This window comes from Hyla sarda, chromosome 6 (genome assembly GCF_029499605.1).
Source record: "Hyla sarda isolate aHylSar1 chromosome 6, aHylSar1.hap1, whole genome shotgun sequence".
Classification (NCBI taxonomy): Eukaryota; Metazoa; Chordata; class Amphibia; order Anura; family Hylidae; genus Hyla; species Hyla sarda.
This window is the reverse complement of record NC_079194.1, coordinates 106,489,050-106,507,749: the sequence shown is the minus strand read 5'-3', so window position 1 is coordinate 106,507,749 and position 18,700 is coordinate 106,489,050. Positions and strand designations below refer to the sequence as shown.

The following is an 18,700-nucleotide window of genomic DNA, read 5'->3' as shown; positions in this document are numbered from 1 at the left end:
AAGGCTGTAATACTACTGTGTGAGACTGGCGTATGAAAATTCGCATATGCGAATATTAGCATATGCTAATTTTCGCATATGCGCATTTTCGCGTGTACTAATTTTGTATTTGCTAATATTCACACATGCTAATTTTCGCATACGTGAATATGCGCATATGCGAAAATAAAACGAGCATATAACGAATATGCGAATATTCGCGAATATATGACGAATATTCGTCCATATATTCGCGAATATTCGCGAATTCGAATATGGCCTATGCCGCTCAACACTATTCCAGAGTCCTTTGCAACCTACTCCTGTGCTTCCCGCCGAGGAGGCTATGCAAGTGGATCGTTCTCGCCTGACCCAAGAAAAGAGGACTTGCCACAGAAATGGAAATTTGTGCCTGTACTCCGCTAGTACTGAACATTTCCTTAAGGACTGTCCTATTCGCCCTCCGCGTCAGGGAAACGCACGCACCTAGTTTACGTGGGAGATGCGTTACTAGGTGTGAATTCATCCTCTCCACGCCTGACTATTCGAGTGGGTTTCTCCATCCGCTACTTCCTCCTTCTCTGCGGTGGCCTTCCAGGACTCAGGTTCTGCAGGAAACTTTATTGAAGCCTCATTTATCAACAGATTCAACATTCCTGTTCCCCGTCTCATCAAACCCTTCTTCATTTCTTCTGTAAACGGAGAAAATCTGGACTGCACCGTGCATTACCGCACTGAACCTTTGCTCATGACCATTAGTGTTCTCCATCAAGAAAAAATTGAATTTTTTGTTTTGCCTAACTGTACCTCAGACATCCTTCTTGGCCTGCCCTGGCTCCAGCGTCACACTCCTACCCTCGACTGGACCACTGGGGACATAACATCCTGGGGCTCTTCCTGCCACAAATGTTGCCTCAAGTCTGTACCAACCAGCCAAGTCCCCGTCGCTACTCCATTGCCTGGCCTTCCAAAGGTCTATCAGGACTTTTCTGAAGTCTTCTGTAAAAAGCAGGCGGAGGTCTTACCACCACATAGACCCTATGACTGTCCTATTGACTTGCTCCCTGGTACCACTCTGCCCCGTGGCAGAATTTATCCTCTCTCCGCTCCAGAAACTAAGGCCATGACTGAATACATACAGGAGAATCTAAAGAGAGGTTTCATCAGGAAGTCTTCTTCTCCAGCCGGAGCAGGGTTCTTCTTTGTTGCCAAGAAGGACGGTTCGCTACCCCCTGCATATACTATCGTGGCCTCAATAAAATCATAGTAAAAAAACGCTACCCTCTGCCTCTCATCTCGGAATTCTTTGACCGTCTGCGTGGAGCAAAAGTTTTCACTAAACTCGACCTCAGGGGTGCTGATAACCTCATCAGAATCCGAGAAGGAGATGAGGGGAAAACCGCTTTTAACACCAGAGATGGCCACTTCGAGTATCTCGTCATGCCTTTTGGACTTTGCAACGCCCCTGCAGTATTTCAAGATTTTGTCAACGAAATTTTTCGGGACTTACTGTATACCTGCGTTGTTGTCTATTTAGACGACATCCTAATTTTTTCCTCCAATCTAGAGGAACACCGGCTCCATGTCCGTCAACTGCTCCAGCGCCTTCGTGTAAATCATCTTTACGCCAAATTTGAAAAATGCCTTTTTGAACGCAGCTGTCTTCCTTTCCTGGGATATCTGGTCTCTGGACAAGGTCTTCAAATGGATCTTGAAAAGCTCTCCGCGGTCTTGGATTGGCCACGCCCCTCTGGACTCCGTGCTATCCAGCACTTCCTCGGTTTCACCAACTACTATCGTCAGTTTATTCCCCACTTCTCCACCATCATTGCTCCTATCGTGGCACTGACAGAGAAAAACGTGAATCTGAGGTCCTTGCCTCCCCAAGCGGATGAAGCTTTTACTCGCCTTAAGGCCGCCTTCGCCTCTGCACCAGTCTTGGCCAGGCCAGATCCTCTGAAGCCTTTCTTCCTTGAGGTTGACACCTCCTCAGTGGGAGCTGGAGCTGTCCTTCTCCAAAAAAACACCAAGGGAAAAAACGTTACTTGCGGTTTCTTCTCCAAAACTTTTTCTCCTCCTGAAAAAAACTATTCTATAGGAGACCGTGAACTGTTGGCCATCAAGTTGGCACTTGAGGAATGGAAACACCTCCTGGAGGGATCCCTTCACCTCATCACCATTTTCACTGACCATAAAAACCTGTCTTATCTCCAATCCGCCCAGCGGTTAAATCCTCGCCAGGCCAGATGGTCGTTGTTTTTTGCCCACTTCAATTTTCAAATCCATTTTCGTCCTGCAGACAAGAATGTCAGGGCTGATTCTCTATCATGTTCCACCGATGCCTCAGAAGCCGAGACTCTTCCTCAGCACATCATACCTCCTGAGTGTCTGATCTCTTCTGCTCCTGCTTCTCTGGTGCCAATTCCTCCAGGAAAAACTTATGTTCCTCCACGTCTTCGCCTCCCCACTCTCAAATGGGGCCATTCCTCCCATCTGGCTGGTCACGCTGGAATCAAAAAATCTATACAGTTGATTCCCAGACACTATTGATGGTCCTCCCTGGAAAAAGATGTGATCGATTTCGTACAAGCCTGTACAGTGTGTGCACGTGACAAGACTCCACGCCAGAAGCCTGCAGGTCTTCTCCTTCCTCTGCCTGTGCCTGAACAGCCTTGGTCCCACATAGCCATGGACTTCATCACTGACCTTCCTTTATCTCATGGCAACACTGTCATTTGGGTGGTCGTTGATCGTTTTTCCAAAATGGCTCCTTTTGTCCACTTCCTGGCCTTCCTTCTGCACCACAGTTGACGAAGCAATTTTTTCTGCAGATTTTTCGTCTTCACGGGCTTCCCACGCATATCGTCTCGGATAGAGGCGTTCAATTTGTTTCAAAATTTTGGAGAGCACTCTGCAATCAATTAAAGATCAAATTGAATTTCTCTTCCTCCTATCACCCCCAATCCAATGGAAAAGTGGAATCAGTGAACCAGATTCTTGGTGACTACTTGCGACATTTTGTCTCCTCCCATCAAGATGATTGGGTCGACCCTCTGCCCTGGGCTGAATTCTCGTACAATTTCAAAAATTCAGAGTCTTCCTCCAAATCTCCATTTTTTGAGGTGTACGGCCGTCACCCGTTGCCCCCCCCCCCCCCCCCCTCCCCATTCCCACTTCGTCTGGAGTTCCTGCCGTGGATGAATTAACCCGGGACTTCTCCTCTATCTGGAAGGAGACACAAAAGTCGCACTTACTGGCCTCTTCTTGCATGAAGAGACGTGCGGATAAAAAGAGAAGAACTCCTCCTGTCTTTGCCCCTGGTGACAAAGTGTGGCTCTCTGCCAAATACATACCGTTTCATGTCCCTAGCTACAAGCTGGGTCCTCGTTACCTTGGTCCATTTAAAATCAAAAACCAAATCAATTCTGTCTCCTACAAGCTCCATCTTCCTCCTTCTCTTCGTATTCCTAACTCTTTTCATGTCTCCCTTCTCAAACCTCTCATACTTAACCACTATTCGCCCAAGGTAACCGTTCCTGCTCCTGTCACTGGGTCCCCTGATGTCTTCTCCGTGAAAGAGATTCTCGCCTCCAAGTTTTTCCGAGGTAAAAAAAAATTCTTATTGATTGGGAGAATTGTGGCCCTGAAGAGAGGTCTTGGGAACCCGAGGTCAATATTCTCAACAAGGAGCTAATTCATAAATTTTTGGGCACCAAAAAAAAAGTGACACAGAAAGTAGCTAAACAACATTACAAGGTAGAACACAGGCCAAACAAAGTGGCTTACCAATGTCTTAGTACGTGGCTGTTTTCAAGTTCATAAACAAAACAAAAACATTAACCCAAAAGAGCTTGTTTAAAAGTACCACAAAGCAAAAAAATAAAAATAAATGATGTTTAGCTAAGGTAAAAAGAAACATTTATCCCAGTCAAACATCTATCAACCCTAGGAACAGATTTTTAAGTTGGAAAAGGGAACTAACTGGGTTAAAATCCAAGTGGAGAATTAACAAGTTTCAGCTGCTACAACGCAGCCAGAAAATGTTGCCTGGAATTCTGGGGCAGGATTCTGCACATTTTATAGGCGCATCAATTGCGCCAAATTTAACAAGTGGTTTGCGACTAATAAAAAATCTGGCGCAAAAACGCACCATTTGTCGCAAAAAAACATACATAAAATCACACATTGCTACACCATTATTGATACATGTCCCTCTATAACCCTTGTAAAGTTCCTAAAATGTTTCTAAAATGGTGTCACATGTGTGGGGTTACTGCTGTTCTTGCACAATGGGGGATTTGTAAGTGCACATGGCTCCGACTTCAATTCCAACAAACTTTTCACTCCAAAAGCCCAATGGCACTCCTTCTATTCTGAGCATTGCAGTGCACCTGCAGAGCACTTTACATCCACATATGGGGTATTTTCTTTCTCAGGTGAAATTGCACTACAAATTTGGGGGCCTTTTTCCCTATAACCCCATGTGAAAATGAAACATTTGGGGTAACACTATCAATATAGTGCAAAAAAATCTAATTTTTTCATTTTTACGGCCCACTATTCAAAAAACCTGTGAGGTGTAAGTACTCACTGTAACCCTTGTTACGTTCCTGAAGAGGTGTAGTTTCCAAAATGGTGTCACATGTCGGGGGTTTCTACTGTTCTGGCTCCATGGGAGGTTTGTAAATGCACATGGCCCCGACTTCAATTCCGGCAAAATTCTCTCTCCAAAAGTCCAACGGTGCTCCTTCTGTCCTGAGACCTGTAGTGCGCCAGCAGAGCACTTAACGTCCACATATGGGGTGTTTTCTTAATTGGGAGGAATTTGGCTACAAATTTTTGGGTCCATTTTCTCCTATTACACAATTTGAAAATGAAAAATTTGGAGTAACACCATCATTTTAGTGTTAAAAATCAAATTTTTAATTTTTACGGCCCACTGTTCAAAAAACCTGTGAGGTGTAAGTACCCACTGTAACCCTTGTTATGTTCCTGGAGGGGTGTAGTTTCCAAAATGGTGTTACATGTGAGGGGTTTCTACTGTTCTGGCACCAAGGGAGGTTTGTAAATGCACATGGTCTCCGACTTCAATTTCAGCAAAATTCTCTCTCCAAAAGTCCAATGGGGCTCCTTCTGTCCTGAGACCTGTAGTGCGCCAGCAGAGCACTTAACGTCCACATATGGGGCATTTTCTTAATTGGAAGAAATTGGGCTTCAAATTTTGGGGTCCATTTTCTCCTATTACCCTTTGTGAAAAGAATAATTTGGGGTAACACTATCATTTTAGTGTTATAAATCAAATTTTTCATTTTCACGTCCAACTTCAACGCAAAGTCGTCAAACACCTTGTTACATTCCTTGAGGGGTGTAGTTTCCAAAATAGCATGCAGTGTCTTTTTTTTTTTTTTTTTGCTGTTCTGGCACCATGGGGGCTTCATAAATGCAACATGGCCCCCAAAAACCATGACAACAAAATTTGTTTTAAAAAATCCCACAGTTGCTCTTTCCCTATTGAGCCATGTTGTGAGCCCGCAGAGCACTTTGTCAACACATGAAATATTTCCATACTTGAGAGAAATTGGGCTACAAATTTTGGGGAGCTTTTTCTCCTTATGCCACTTTTAAAAATGGAAAAAAAAATTGCTACAAGAACATGTTAGTGTAAAAAATGCAGATTTCGATTTTTCTCCTCCACATTGCTGCTATTCTTGTGAAACACCTAAAGGGTTAACAAATTTTCTGAATGCCATTAGGGGTTTAGTTTCTATAATGGGGTCATTTATGGGGTATTTCTCACAGAAAGGCCCCTCAAATCCACTTCAAACTTAACTGGTCCCTGAAAAATTCATATTTTGACATTTTCGGGAAAATTTTGAAAATTGCTGGTATAATTTGAAGCCCTCTAATGTCTTCAAGAAGTAAAAACATGTCAACTTTATGATGCCAACATAAAGTAGACATATTGTATTTGTGAATCAATATATAATTTATTTGGAATATCCATTTTCCTTACAAGCAGAGAGTTTAAAATTTAGAAAAATGAAATTTTGGGATTTTTCCCCAAGAAAGGATGCAAGTAATGATGAAAATTTACCAATATGTTAAAGAAGAATATGTCATGAAAAAACAGAATCTCAGAATCAGAATAAAAGGTAAAAGCATCCCAGAGTTATTAATGCATAAAGTGACAGTGGTCAGAATTGCAAAAGAGGGTTGAGTCCTTAAGGTGAAAATGGGCTGAGTCCCTAAGGGGTTAATACAATGGTCGCAGATAGGGATGAGCGAATGGAATCTGAAGAATCCGAATTCGTTACAAATTTCAGGAAAAATTTGATTTGCAGCGAATGCGAATATCACCTCGATTCGAATGCGCGAATCACTTAATTAAACACCATTTAGTGTGGTCCAGGCTCCAGGGCATTTAAAATGGTGGATCCACATGTGAGGACATGGGGAAAGGAATCCTGGGAAGGCGGGAACAAGGGTAGGACCCTGAATCACATGCAGGATGCAGCCTATCAGCAGCCAGTCACCCCTGTGATGTCACAGCCCTATATAATCAGCAGGCATATTGGGGCCAGTCCCTTCAGCCTTTAGAGATAGATAGGGACAGACAGCACTGTGTGTTGCACAGAAAAGCTTTTTTCCAGCAGCGATTCACCTCCTAGTCACATCAGCAGTCTGTTGCACAGAGAGAGGTACAGAGAGCAGTGTGTGTTGCACAGCAAAGCATTCTTACTGCAGCGATTCACCTACCAGTGACTGTCTACAGCGTTCTATTACAGAGAGGGACAGAGAGCAGTGTGTTGCACAGTGTGTTGCACAGAACAGCAGCAATTCACCTCAAGCACAAATCCTGCCTAGAACCACTGATAGGGAAGGGAGTGAGATTGAGAGATAAAGTGCAATTTTGGGTGTAGTACACAGTGACTGTGTGCTGCAGCACTGGTGAGTACTGCTGGTGTTGTGCACAAATACTGTTTTAAGCGTACTGAAGCGCATTGTCCTCCCCTTATAAGTGCATACCACATACATACATCTAAGTGGTGTACTATTTAGTACCTGTTAAATTCTCAAGGACCTAGATACTGTGAGAGGCCAGACAAAAGTACTCACTGGCTGGTGTTGTATACAAATACTTTTTTTAAGCGTACTGTAGCGCATTGTGCATACCACATACGTACATCTAAGTGGTGTACTATTTTGTTCCTGTTAAAGTCTCAAGGGCCTAGATACTGAGAAAGGCCAGACAAAAGTCCTCACCGGCTGGTGTTGTACACAAATACTTTTTTAAGCGTACTGTAGCGCATTGTCCTTCCCTCATAAGTTCATACCACATACATACATCTAAGTGGTGTACTATTTTGTACCTATTAAAGTCTCAAGGGCCTAGATACTGTGAAAGGCCAGGCAAAAGTACTAACCGGCTGGTGTACACAAATACTATTTTAAGCATCCTGTAGCGCATTGTCCTCCCCTTATAAGTGCATACCCCATACGTACATCTAAGTGGTATACTATTTTGTTCCTGTTAAAGTCTCAAGGGCCTAGATACTGTGAAAGGCCAGGCAAAAGTACTCACCTGCTGGTGTTGTACAGAAATACTTTTTTAAGTTTACTGTAGCGCATTGTCCTCCCCTCATAAGTGCATACTACATAAGTACATCTAAGTGGTGTACTATTTTGCACCTGTTAAAGTCTCAGGGGCCTAGATACAGTGAAAGGCCAGGCAAAAGTACTCACCTACTGGATTTGTACACAAATACTTTTTTAAGTATGTCAGGCAGAGAAGTGCCAGGACGTGTACAGATGAGTGACAGAGGCCTAAATTCATTAGGCAGAGGTCACAGCAGACTAGGGGCAAGTGACAGCAGGAGTCGCAGCGAGAGGCTTGAGGTCCCGGTATCAGCTAGCGGTCGTGTGTCGAACAGCAACCCATCTGCCATCATCGATTGGTTAACATGGTCATCCACTTCATCACAAGTAACATCTGACATCCCCAGTCAACAGTCGGTGGGTTCCTCAGACATAACCCTCAGTTGGCATGGCCCGCAAGCAGTCCCTGTCCTCCCATTGCCTCTGTCCTATGTTGTTCCCTCCCCACAGAAGTATCTTATGCTGTGGGTTCAGCTCCACTATTTAGTGAGGATGATCTAGGGGACAGTCAGCAGCTACTGCCCATCCAAGAATTGGAGGAGACATACGCCGCTTCCTATGCTCGGCAGGCAAGTAGTGATGAGGAGAGTAGCCTGGGAGGTGATGTTGCAAGCATTCAGGCTCCTGAAGCAGACACTGTTGAGGAACCTGAGGAGGACATCAGTGACGTGCAGACACAACTTGGGATTGCACTTGGGAGCCGGGTGCAGAAGGGGCTTCATCATCATCAAGAGAAGAGGGTTACAGGTTGCCTGTGAGGCAGCAGCTGAGCCAGCAAGGTGGTAGCATGGTTGGCAGTCAGCATGGTGGCCGAAGTGGAAAATCTGGAGCCAAACATGCCTGGGGTAAACTACCTGCTTCGCAGCAGCCTACCTTCCCGGGAGGTAGTGAAACAGGGGTTCCTGGAGTCTGCGGCAGTAGCAGTCAATCAGTGCGGACTGTTGGTGGGAAAATCAGCTACTCGGCCGTGTGGCAGTTTTTCATCAAGCATCCAGTGGAGGTTAACCTGGCCACATGCAAGATGTGTTGTCAGAAGGTGATGGCACCATGGCCCTGCATCAACATAAGCAGCATCACCATAAAGCGGCCTGGGAGACCCGTGGCTCTGATGTGGTGGTCCAGCCTGTTGCATCACCTCAGCCGAAGGGAGCTGTGTATCATACTCATTTCCTGTTGCTCCCGATGCTCCTGCTCCTCCTACTTCGAATCAGTCAATCCCGCTAGCAATCCATTGGCAAAGCCATTGTCACGATTCGGCAGGCTGGAGGTGGATCCTCTGTGTCAGAGAGGGATTGGCGTGGACCGTGTCGGTGGACCGGTTCTAAGTTGCTACTGGTTTTCACCAGAGCCCGCCGCAAAGCGGGATGGTCTTGCAGCGGCGGTAGCAACCAGGTCGTATCCACCGGCAACGGCTCAACCTCTCTGACTGCTGAGATAGGCATGGTACAAGGGATAAGGCAAGAGCAAGGTCGGACGTAGCAGAAGGTCAGGGCAGGCAGCAAGGATCGTAGTCAGGGGCAACGGCAGGAGGTCTGGAACACAGGCTAGGAACACTCAAGGAAAGGCTTTCTCTGGCACAAGGGCAACAAGATCCGGCAAGGGAGTGCAGGGGAAGTGAGGTATAAGTAGGGAGTGCACAGGTGAAAATACTGATTAGGCCTGCTGCGCCAATCAGTGGCGCAGTGGCCCTTTAAATCACAGAGACCCGGCGCGCGCGCGCCCTAAGGAGCGGGGCCGCGCGCACCGGAACAACACAGACGGGGAACGGGTCAAGTACGGAAGCCGAGATGCGCATCGCGAGCAGGCGCGTCCCGCATCGCGAATCGCATCCCGGCTGGGAGCAATATCGCAGCGCACCCGGTCAGCAGGTCTGACCGGGGCGCTGTGAATAAGAGAACGCTGCGAGCGCTTCGGGGAGGAGCGGGGACCCGGAGCGCTCGGCGTAACAGTACCCCCCCTTGGGTCTCCCCCTCTTCTTGGAGCCTGAGAACCTGAGGATAAGACTTTTGTCCAGGATGTTGTCCTCAGGTTCCCAAGATCTCTCCTCTGGGCACTTAACTACAAAGGGTCCAAGATAACATGGTCCCAGATTAAAACTGGGGACACGGAAGCGGATATACTTGGTGGAGAGCCACACAAAAACAGGAGGAGTTCTTCTTTTTTTTTCGACATGCTTCTTCACCCGGGATGAGGCTAGTATGAGGGATTTTAGAGTCTTTTTCCAGACGGTGGCGAAGCCCCGGGAAACCTCATCAACAGCGGGCAAACAAGAAGGCGTGGGAGTGGGGAGGGAGGGAAGAGGGTAAAGCTTGGCACGGGGCAGAGTGTTAACAGGACGGGGGCTATGAGGAGGAGACACAGCATAGTCCAGATAGGCCTTGGGGAGACCAGGTAAAGGAGGAGACACTGAGGTTAGACTGACGGGACTGGGAGCAGACGTGAGGCATTTTCTGTGGCAAGAAGCACCCCAGCTCTTGATCTCCCCGGTGGTCCAGACAAGGGTAGAAGAGTGGCGTTGGAGCCATGGCAGACCGAGGAGGACTTCAGAGGAGCATTTGGGCAAAACAAAAAGTTCAATTTTTTCGAGACGCAGTTCCATGCTCATGAGCAGGGGTTCTGTGCGGTGACGCACAGTGCAGTATAGATGTAAATCTTTATTTCTGCGGCAAATCCTCTCTTCAGGGGTCAGACGAGACCGATCCACTTGCATAGCCTCCTCGGCGGGAGGCACAGAGGTATTTTGCAAAGGATACTGTATGAGCAGGGGTTCTGTGCGGTGACGCACAGTGCAGTATAGATGTAAATCTTTATTTCTGCGGCAAATCCTCTCTTCAGGGGTCAGACGAGACCGATCCACTTGCATAGCCTCCTCGGCGGGAGGCACAGAGGTATTTTGCAAAGGATACTGTGAGAGAGGTGCTCCGAGCGGTGTGGCCCATGGCAGGGCCTTCCCAGACAGGAGACCACGGCAGAGTCTAGAGTCCCCATCAAATTTGTCCGGCAGGGACAAGCGGGGGTTGGGAGCGGCCGCTCGCTGCGGAGGAGGTGCAGAAGCCGGCGGAGGAGATGGTTGTTGCTGTAGCAGCTGCTGTATCTGTGACTGAAGTTGCTGTATCGTGGTGGTCAAGTACGACAGCTGGTGATCTCGTTGAGCGATCAGTAGGGATTGCTGGGTGATCACCGTGGAAATGTCGGCAAGACTTGACAGCGGCACCTCAGCGGAATCCATGGCCGCTCGCTGCGGAGGAGGTGCAGGAGCCGGCGGAGGAAATGGTTGTTGCTGTAGCAGCTGCTGTATCTGTGACTGAAGTTGCTGTATCGTGGTGGTCAAGTACGACAGCTGGTGATCTCGTTGGGCGATTAGTAGGGATTGCTGGGCGATCACCGTGGAAATGTCGGCAAGACTTGACAGCGGCACCTCAGCGGAATCCATGACCGGATCTACTGTCACGATTCGGCAGGCTGGAGATGGGTCCTCTGTGTCAGAGAGGGATTGGCGTGGACCGTGTCGGTGGACCGGTTCTAAGTTGCTACTGGTTTTCACCAGAGCCCGCCGCAAAGCGGGATGGTCTTGCAGCGGCGGTAGCAACCAGGTCGTATCCACCGGCAACGGCTCAACCTCTCTGACTGCTGAGATAGGCATGGAACAAGGGATAAGGCAAGAGCAAGGTCGGACGCAGCAGAAGGTCAGGGCAGGCAGCAAGGATCGTAGTCAGGGGCAACGGCAGGAGGTCTGGAACACAGGCTAGGAACACTCAAGGAAAGGCTTTCTCTGGCACAAGGGCAACAAGATCCGGCAAGGGAGTGCAGGGGAAGTGAGGTATAAGTAGGGAGTGCACAGGTGAAAATACTGATTAGGCCTGCTGCGGCAATCAGTGGCGCAGTGGCCCTTTAAATCACAGAGACCCGGCGCGCGCGCGCCCTAAGGACCGGAACAACACAGACAGGGAACGGGTCAGGTACGGGAGCCGAGATGCGCATCGCGAGCGGGCGCGTCCCGCATCGCGAATCGCATCCCGGCTGGGAGCAATATCGCAGCGCACCCGGTCAGCAGGTCTGACCGGGGCGCTGTGAATAAGAGAACGCTGCGAGCGCTTCGGGGAGGAGCGGGAACCCGGAGCGCTCGGCGTAACAGCCATGTCCAAGAGACAACAGTATGCCCCCACTCATCCAACGGAGCAGAAGCTGAATGTGCACCTGTCCAAGTTGCTGGTGCTGCAGTCCCTCTCTTTTCAAGTGGTATACTCTGCATCTTTCAGAGAACTGATGGCTTGTGCCGAGCCGAGGTGGAGAGTCCCAAGCCGTCATTTCTTTGTGAAGAAGGCAGTACCAGCCCTGCACAATTTTGTGAAACAAAAGGTGGGCCAGTCCATGAGCCTGTCAGTGTGTACCAAAGAGCACGGCAGCACCGATGTGTGGAGCAATAACTACGGTCAGGGACAATACACGTCCTTTACAGCCCACTGGGTGAATGTGGTTCCTGCACAGCCACAACAACAGCAACTTGAACAAGTCACGCTGCTTCTGCCTCCACGCTCTCAGGACCTTGGTCCTGTGACAGTGTGCGACTTCACCTCCTCATCCTCCACCATGTCCTAAGCCTCCACTGCATGGACAAGTTTCAGTGCCCCTCCAGCATACCATGTGTGCACGGCGGTGTCACGCTGTTCTTCACATGGTTTGCCTTGGCGAATGGAGTCACACAGCGGATGAACTGCTAAAAGTCATTCATCAAGAAATCGAATCATGGCTTACTCCACGAAAACTTGAAATGGGAATCATGGTGACCGACAATGGGAAGAACATCTTGTCTGTGCTGCGATAAGGCAGCCTGAGACATGCACCCTGCATGGCACACGTGTTCAATCTGGTTGTCAAGCGGTTCCTGAAGTGTTCCCCCCATCTGCAAGACATCCTAACAATGGGAAGGAAACTTTGCATCCACTCGTACATCACAAATCACACCCTCCTTGAGCTGCAGCGTCAGAACGGTATCCCCCAACATAGTCTGATTTGCGATGTTTCAACATGTTGGAATTCTACCCTCCATATTTTGGACCGATATGAACAGAGAAAAGCCATTACTGATTTCTTGATGATCCAAGCAGATAGGGGGACTCCCCTGTGTAACTTCAATGTCAACCAGTGGCAGCTCATATGTGACATCTGACGTTTGCTCAGGCCCTTTGAGGAAGCCACATTGTTAGTCAGTCGCCAGGATTACGGGATGAACAATATCATTCCACTGCTTCATCTATTACAACACAATGGCTGGTCAGGGCATTGGAGACGTGGCGCCTACATCTCACAGCCACATGATCCCTGGTGGGGGCCGAACTGGAGGAGGAGGAGGGAGAGGGGCACAGTGGAGCACAGTTTAGGTTTCACAAGATGGGCGGTTTTTCTAGTCATCTAACAGGATAGGAGGAGCAGGAGCAGCTAGAGGAGCTAGAGGGTTATGAGGAAGGGGAGACAGAGGACCCAGACACACCATGGCAGTATGCAGTGGAGATGGAGGCAGGGAGTCCTTCTGGGTCACTTGCACAAATGCACAATGCATGCTCACTTGCTTGCATAGTGACCGCCGAATTGTCACCATTCGGCAGCGGGATGACTTCTGGCTCTCCACTTTATTGGACCTTCGCTACCAGCACAAAATGTGGGCCTTTTTTTTATACCCACTGAGAGGAAGGACAAACTGACCTACTACAGAGACATCCTACGTAGTCAGTTGGCCGATGCCTATCTGCGCCATCGCTAATAGTCTCGCAGGTCTGACTCGGGGGGCCCTCTGCACTCACCTTCCACTGCCATGGCTGCTGGGGAGGGGTGGGGTGGCAGGAGCAGTACCAGCTCCATCAGAAGCAGCCTGAGTCTACAGTCACTGATGAGTAGCTTTCTTTACCCGCATAGTGAAGCAACTCATCAGCAACAAGTAGACCTGGAGCAAAGCCTGAACCAGCAGGTGATGGCATACCTTGACGTGACCATGCCAACACACCTTAAAGATCCACTGGACTTCTGGGCAACCAAACTTGATTTGTGGCCACAACTAGCAGAGTTTGCCCTGGAAAAGCTGTCCTGCCCGGCAGTAGTGTTCTATCAGAAGGGGTGTTTAGTGCAGCGGGGGCCATAGTAACCCCAAGGAGAACTCATCTGTCCACAAAAATGTGGAGAGACTGACCTTTGTGAAGATGAATCAGGCAGGGATCAGCCAGGATTTCCACCCACCAATGCCTAATCCATTGTGCCACACCAACACTTCACAAATATGGATAGTGCAAAACATGTTTAAGGTGCTGCTCCCCAGTTATAGACATTCATCTCCATCAGACCACAAGGAAGTATTGAGGATATGCATTAGCTAAAACTTAACTTTTCTTAGGATAAAATATACTTACTCAAAATGTTTTTGAAATCAAACAAATGGAAAGGGGTGCAAAAAACACCATGTGCCACCTACACCACCAAGTATTGATGTGATGCAAAGACCTCTAAAAGGTGGAAAGGAACAACAAATGGTCCATTGTAACTGGTGGGGGTAAAAACTTCCCCTGTAAGGCCCTACTCTCGCATTATTAATTCCCTTCTTTGCAAGTGTTCCTTGCTCTAAAAAGGGTGGCCCCACACAGAAACCTCTCCCTATTTCTGCCTACAAACATTGCCATTTCCCAGGGTTTTTATGTGGAAATAGAGAGATTTTCCTCAGTGGGGCCGACCTTTTTAGGGTGAGTAACACTTGCCAAGAAGGGAATTAATAGGGCGAGAGTAGGGCCTTACAGGAGACGTTTTTACCCCCACCTGCTACAATGGACAATACTTTGTTCCCTTCCACTTATTCGAGGAAAGTGTTACTCGCCCCACACATGAACCAATCCCTATTTCCACCTAAGAACCCAGGGAAATTACAGTACTTGTAGGTGGAAATAGGGAGAGGTTCCTGTGTGGGGTTGCCCTTTTTAGGGCGAGTAACACTTGCCAAGAAGGGAATTGATAATGCGACAGTAGGGCCTTACAGGGGAAGTGTTTACTCCAACCAGTTACAATGGACCATAAGTTGTTCCCTTCCACATTTTAGAGGGTCTGCATCACATCAATACTTGGTGGTGTAGGTGGCACATGGTGTTTTTTGCACACCTTTCTTTTGGTTTGATTTAAAAAATAAAATAAAATTAGGGCCATATATTTTATCCTAAGCTTATTATTAAAAGTTATGTTTTACATAATGTGTATCCTCAATACTTGTGCACACCAACACATTTTCTTCTGCCTACCTGCCTCAGCTACTATTCTGATCCTGCCACCCACCTGATGCCACACATCTGATGCCAAGTTCTGATTTTTTCACCCTCCTTCTTCACCGGGTACTGGTATTGCTACCCACCGCACCACTCTGTAACCAGGTCACTTTAAGGACTCCTGATGCTGCTGCTGCCACCTCCAGGATTTCTCATTCTGTCACCATATGTTCTCCTCATGCTGATGCCAGCTCCAAGCTGTCTCATACTGCCACCATATGTTCTGCTCATGCTGCTGCCACCTCCAGGCTGTGTCATTCAGCCATTATATGGTCTCCTCATGCTGCCGCCAATTCCAGGCTGTGTCAGTCAGCCACTATATGGTCTCCTCATGCTGCTGCCAACTCCAGGCTGTGTCATTCAGCCACTATATGTTCTCCTCATGCTGCCGCCACCTCCACACTGTGTCATTCAGCCACTAAATGTTCTCCTCATGCTGCCGCCAACTCCAGGCTGTGTCATTCAGCCACTTGATGGTATCCTCATGCTGTTGCCACCTCCACGCTGTGTCATCCAGCCACTATATGTTCTCCTCATGCTGACGCCACCTCCAGGCTGTGTCATTCAGCCACTATATGTTCTCCTCATGCTGCCGCCAACTCCAGGCTGTGTCATTCAGCCACTATTTGGTCTCCTCATGCTGCCGCTACCTCCACGCTGTGTCATTCAGCCACTAAATGTTCTCCTCATGCTGCCGCCAACTCCAGGCTGTGTCATTCAGCCACTATATGTTCTCCTCATGCTGCCGCCACCTCCACGCTGTGTCATTCAGCAACCATATGGTCTACTCATGCTGCTGCCACTTCCATGCTGTGTCATTCAGCCACTATATGTTCTCTTCATGCTGCCACCACCTCCACGCTGTGTCATTCAGCCACTATATGATCTCCGCATGCTGCCGCCACCTCCACGCTGTGTCATTCAGCCATTATATGGTCTTCTCATGCTGCCGCCAACTCCAGGCTGTGTCATTCAGCCACTATTTGGTTTCCTCATGCTGCCACCACCTCCACGCTGTGTCATTCAGCCACTATATGTTCTCCTCTTGCTGCCGCCAACTCCAGGCTGTGTCATTCAGCCACTATATGGTCTCCTCATGCTGCCGCCAACGCCACGCTGTGTCATTCAGCCACTCTATGTTCTCCTCATGCTGCCAAAAACTACAGGCTGTGTCATTCAGCCACTATATGGTCTCCTCATGCTGCCGCCAACTCCAGGCTGTGTCATTCAGCCACTATATGTTCTCCTTATGCTGCCGCCACCTCCACGATGTGTCATTCAGCCCTTATGTGTTCTCCTCATGCTGCCTCAAACTCCAGGCTGTGTCATTCAGCCACTATATGTTCCCCTTATACTGCCAAAAACTCCACGCTGTGAAATTCAGCCACTATGTGGTCTCTTCATGCTGCCGCCACCTCCAGGCTGTGTCATTCAGCCACCATATGTTCTTCACATGCTGCCACCAACTCCAGGCTGTGTCATTCAGCCACTATATGTTCTCCTCATGCTGCCACCACCTCCACGATGTGTCATTCAACCCTTATATGTTCTCCTCATGCTGCCTCAAACTCCAGGCTGTGTCATTCAGCCACTATATGTTCCCCTTATGCTGCCACAAACTCCAGGCTGTGACATTCAGCCACTATATGTTCTCCTCATGCTGCCGCCACCACCACGCTGTGTCATTCAGCCGTTATATGTTCTCCATATGCTGCCACCAACTCCAGGCTGTGTCATTCAGCCACTATATGGTTTCCTCATTCTAATGCCACCTCCAGGCTCTGTCATTGTGCCACCATGGGACATGTGACTCCTTGTTAGATTTGGTCTTTTTTAACCACACTATTTATTCAAAGTAAATGCAAGGGCCTGGGACATTAAACCTGGGAGTGTAATATTTAATTTACATTTCAAAACCTTAAATTTCAAAAATTCGATGTAATCTTTTCAAGACTGAGGCCCTATGGTCGTTGACATCATATATTAGCTGTGGAATTACTACAAAAATCCAGTTAAACAGGTTGGAGCGATAACAATGAACCATAACTGATTAAATGAAACATTTGCAGTTCCACAAAGAGTAAGACAGTGTGGGGTGGGGCGAGGGCACTGAGAGGCATGGGCTTGAACAGGTGGTAGCTCACCTTGCAGCTGACCGCCAGCTCGATGATCACCAGAATGGGTACTCAAAAAATGTAAATAAGTTCAAGTTAAATTAAATAAAAATTACATATATAAATCTATTTATTCTCTTCAACTTTGACGCCATATGGTCTCCCTGCTGCCACATCCAGACGGTCTGCGGCAGTGATTCTAATAGCGATGCCTGTAATCTGCCTGTCATACTGAATAACAGTATGACACGCCTATGCGTGTTAGGACAAGGCAAAGTGTTCTACACCCCTATTGAGGCTCTCTGTAGGCCAGAAATAGACGTTTTTAATAGTGATTAACCGCAAATAAATTCAGAACAAAACGAAAATTTTTGGAACATTCAGTAAATTGGCTAAATCGAATTTTTCAAAAAATGTTCTCATCTCTAGTCGCAGAGAGTTCTATAGGGCAGGGATGACTTGCCCTATGATAACTTCTAAATCCGGCCCGTGCAACATTTTTGAGACGTTTCTGCGACATTTCACAAAAAGTCGCACATGATAAATCTGTGACTACTGCACAAAGTGCTCTACATAAGAACACTTCATGGTAATGACATTTAAACATTCTAAATGAAATGTCACAGCAAATGTTGCACAGGGCCAGCCTGTGACTTTTCATGCAACAAATTTCGATGAAAAAAGCAGTCTAAATGGTTTGATAAATTCCATCCATTGACTCTGACCGGTAGGTGTGCATAAATATGCCACTATGTAATAGCTTATCGAGTTTTCCCAGACAGAATATATCCTAAAAAATGTTTTATTTATTTTACATTCACAATCTTGGGAACTTGAAAGATGCACTAGATCGGCTTTAACCCCCCGAACACAGAAGAAAACTTTCCACCCTGTAGCCGAGCTGTTTACACAGAGCTTTTCCTTATTTTGTTTTGCAGAGGAAATGTGAAAATGTAAAAGCAATGGTGAATATGAGATATAAATAACCTGTACTCAGGCAGCTTCATTCACAACAACGCTCCACACACTCAAGAGCTTCAGCTTCATCCTCTGGAAATTACCAGACTATTATAAAGTATCTGTGAGAAACAAAAGAAAACTACTTAAAAGATGACTCAATAAATATAACGAGAACAATCAATGTTAGAAGTGTGTGATTCTTTTTTCCTAGAACTCATTCATAAGGCCCTGTAAAAGTGCTAGTCTAGGTATTATATTGTAGGAGGCGAATTTCCATGTGCCACCAGAATCTATGTCAAGTCTACAGGTCAAAAAAATGGAAGTAGTTCTAGTCAGGAAGGATCTGTGGATACAAGGGCCTTGATGCATTTTAGGGTCTTACGAGCTTCTAGTTGGGCCTTGCCAATAAACATGTTTTTAGAAAAACCTTTGACATTTCACTCCATTGTTCCCCACAATGTGATTGTGCAATAAAGATGGCAACCAGTGACCTACTGAAGGCCTCCAGGTCTGTTACTATGACTAGTACTATTCTAGTCCCTTTTTATTGGGTGGAACCCCTGACAAAAATAAGCTGATCACAGACAGTCTGGGCAACTCAGCAACTTTTCCTTTGGACAAGTTTTGATAAATCTCCCCCAGAGTGTTTAATTTTCCTGCAGTGCCCCCACGAGCAAAATTAAGCAGTACACA

At 47.4% G+C, this 18,700-nt stretch overlaps 1 long non-coding RNA gene across 1 annotated transcript in view; it reads left to right on the top strand.

Annotated features, from left to right (window-relative positions):
* Window positions 1–18,166, top strand: part of LOC130277584 (uncharacterized) — a 49,747-nt gene extending 31,581 nt beyond the window's left edge. The window contains exon 3 of the long non-coding RNA XR_008845479.1: window positions 17,986–18,166. This is a non-coding gene — a long non-coding RNA (uncharacterized LOC130277584). The remainder of the gene's footprint in view (window positions 1–17,985) is intronic.
* The last annotated feature ends 534 nt before the right edge of the window (window positions 18,167–18,700 follow it).